Source organism: Petaurus breviceps, unplaced genomic scaffold (genome assembly GCF_028583685.1).
Source record: "Petaurus breviceps papuanus isolate PSGF00001 unplaced genomic scaffold, PetGlider_PUasm1.0 76, whole genome shotgun sequence".
Lineage (NCBI taxonomy): Eukaryota > Metazoa > Chordata > Mammalia > Diprotodontia > Petauridae > Petaurus > Petaurus breviceps.
The window spans coordinates 32,282,896-32,286,369 of record NW_027186473.1 but is presented as its reverse complement, the minus strand read 5'-3'; the positions used below and the strand labels follow the sequence as shown (position 1 = coordinate 32,286,369).

The window sequence follows — 3,474 nt, the reverse complement described above, 5'->3', positions numbered from 1 at the left end:
AAATCACGCAACTATTCTGAAAGCAAACCCTCACATGAGGTCATAGAATGTCACAACCCTCTTGACCCACTGCCCAATCACAAAGTAACAAGGTGTGGGCATTCCTGAAAAATAAGCCTCCTGCCACAGGCTCCATGTAACCATATTCAGCCTGTTAGGGGGAAGAGTACCTTTTCAAATCAGGGAAGGTTCTCAGATTCACTTAAGACTATCAAGGGGCCAAGGGGAAGATATTCAGATCCCCATTATATATACATGAACACACATATGCTCACAGTCATACACACACACACACATGTACACCCTCCTACATATACATATATATGTAAGTATATACACACACACCCATATATATATATATACATACACATATACATATACACATAAATATTCCCTTAAACTATCCACCTACTGAGAAAAATCTTGAGATATAATTATCATTTTTCCATGGAGGAATGTATATAGTTCAACTTTAATAAGTTCCTTATGATTTCTTTTTCCTGCTTACTTTCTCCTGCTTCTCTTGTTTCTTGTATTTAAAAGTGAAATTTTCTTTTCATCTCTGGTTGTTCATCAAGAATGCTTGAAAATCCTCTATTTTATTGAATTACCATATTTTTCCATGTAGCATTATGCTCAGTTTTGCTGGGTAGGTGATTCTTGGTTTTAGTCCCAGATCCTTTGGCCTCTAGAATATCATATTTCAAGCCCTTTGATCCCTTAATGTAGAATCTGCTAGATCTTCTGTTATACTGATTGAGTTTCCACGATACTCAACTTGTTTTTCCTGACTGCTTGCAGTATTTTCTCCTTGACCTGGGAAAACTGGAATTTGGCTAAAATATTCCTAGGGCTCCCTTACCAGCTACTTCCTTTTTGTTCAACATCTTAGCTCGGAGGCGGCAGCAGCAGCAGTACCTGAAGCCTCACCATGCCTCCCAAGGATGATAAGAAGAAGAAAGATGCCGGCAAGTTGGCCAAGAAGGACAAAGATACTATGAACAAGTCTGGGGGCAAGGCTAAGAAGAAGAAGTGGTCCAAGAGAAAAGTTCGAGACAAGCTCAACAATCTGGTTCTATTTGACAAAGCAACATATGACAAACTCTGCAAGGAGGTCCCCAACTATAAACTTATCACCCCTGCAGTAGTCTCAGAGAGACTAAAGGTCTGGGGTTCTCTAGCCCAAGCAGCTCTCCAGGAACTGCTTAGTAAAGGTCTGATTAAGCTGGTTTCCAAGCACAGAGCACAAGTGATACATACCAGGAACACCAAGGGTGGAGATGCTCCAGCTGCTGAAGATGCATGAAATGGTTCAACATTTCTGTGTAGATTTTCAAAAATAAACTTATTGGACTAAGAAAAAAAATAAAATATTCCTAGGAGTTTTCTTTTGGGGATCTTTTTCAAGAGGAAATTGGTGAATTTTTTCAATTTCTATTTTCTCTCTGGTTCTAGAATATCAGGCCTATTTTGCTGGACAATTTCTTGAAAGATGCTGTATAGCTCTTTTATTGATCATGGCTTTAAGGTAGTTCAATAATTTTTTTAAATTATCTCACCTGTATCTATTTTCCAGGTCAGTGGTTTTCCCAATGGGATATTTCTCATTGTCTTCTATTTTTTTCATTTGTTTGTATCTGTTTTATAGTATCTTGATTTCTCATGAAGTCATTAGCTTCCAGTTGCTCCAATCTAATTTTGAAGTACTTATTCTCTTCAGTGATTTTTTTGAAATTCCGATTCCATCTTGCATATTTGGCTTTTCAAGGCATTCTTCTCTCACTACCTGTTTGGGCCTCTTTTGCCATTTGAGTTAGTGTATTTTTTAAGCTGTTATTTTCTTAAGTGTATTTTTGTTTCTCCTTTAGTAGGATGTTGACTCACTTTTCATGATTTTCTTGCACCATTCTCATTTCTCTTCCTCATTTTCCCTCCAATTCTTTTACTTGATTTTTCAAAATCCTTTTTGAGCTCCTCCATGGCCTGTAAACAATTAATATTTTTCTTGGACGCTTTTGATGTAGATCTTCTGACTTTGCTGTCTTCCTCCCACTCCTTGCCTTGATGCTTTATGGCAACCAAAAAGGATTCTATGGTGTGTTTGCACTTCCTCTGCTTGCTCATCTTACTAGTCAATTACTAGACTTTTTAGTTCTTTTCCATGGTAGAATTCTGCTTCCAGACTGGAGAGAGCTTTGTCCCAAATTTCTGGGGTTTTTGCAGCTGCTGGAACTATTATGAGAGTGCTCTCTCTACAGCCCCCACAAGTACTGACTCACTGGCTACATACCCCAGGACCACCACCCAAGACCGCAATCCAGATCTAAGCAGATTAAAGCAAAAGAGATTACCTGCTGAAAGGTGGTTGCTTGCTCCCCCTAAAATCTGCAGGCCAGGAGCTCCTGAGGCAGTCTCAAACTGCCTGATGTTCAGCCCCTGCACATCTGCTTTTTCTCGCCACATCAAAGGGGTCGGATCATTCTCTTCCATCCCCACCTATTCCAACAGAGTTCCACACTGACCTTTTAATTTTGTCTTTGGCATTTATTATATGAGAATTCAGGAAACCACTCAAGTTCCTGGTGATCACTCTTTTGAAGTCTGCTTTGGCTGCTGCTGTTTGGGACCACCCTGGGGCAAGAATTGTGAGGCTCATGGGGGACTGTGCTTGGCTCCCTCTATGCTATGATAGACCCTTTCTGTTGGCCTGCCAGGCTGCCTTCAGTGGGAGATTTGTTTCTCTATGTCACCTCATTGGCTCTGTAGCTCTAAAATTTGGTTAGTCATTTTTTACATGTATTGGACGTTATTGTAGTGGAAGCCCGTGACAAGTTTGTGCTTCTACTTTGCCACCTTGGCTCCACCCCCTGGTTTTTCTGTTGATTGCTTTCCTCTTGAAATTATGTTGTTTATATAGTTTGAAAAGCAAATAATATCTTCCCTCTCCTCCTTTTCCCTTCCTTCTCCTCCCCTCCCCTTCTCTTTAGTAAACTATTTATTTTTTACTTTTTCTGTGTTCCCACTGAGATTCTATAAATGGTAGCAACACTTTATGATTTCCTGTTATAATGTTCTCTTGCTTAAGAAAATGGTGTATCTTGTAAGAGGTGAGAAATGCAAAATAATTCCTTATAGGAGGTATAGGAATATCAGAAAAGAATTACTGAGTAATAAGATTTAGTAGCACAAGAACATGAGCCAATAAACTTCACATAACCCTTCGACAGAAACATCACTATTCTCACTTGGGATTTTAATGATTTTATATTTGCGTGTATATGCAAAAGTGTGTATGTGTGTGTTTAAAGTAAAGATTTTAAAAAATTCCCCCTACACAATAAAACTGTTTCACTTTTCCCTATCTACTCATTCTATATGTTCTTGGGAAGGGTGTATATTTTTTGAAGTTCCATACAAGCTACAAAACTTGATTTGGCTAATGACTTTTTTTCAAATTATGAAACATTGCTACCT

General features: G+C 38.7%; 1 pseudogene; it reads left to right on the top strand.

Annotated features, from left to right (window-relative positions):
• The first annotated feature begins 856 nt into the window (after positions 1-856).
• Positions 857-1,371, top strand: LOC138174784 (small ribosomal subunit protein eS25 pseudogene; annotated as a pseudogene).
• The last annotated feature ends 2,103 nt before the right edge of the window (positions 1,372-3,474 follow it).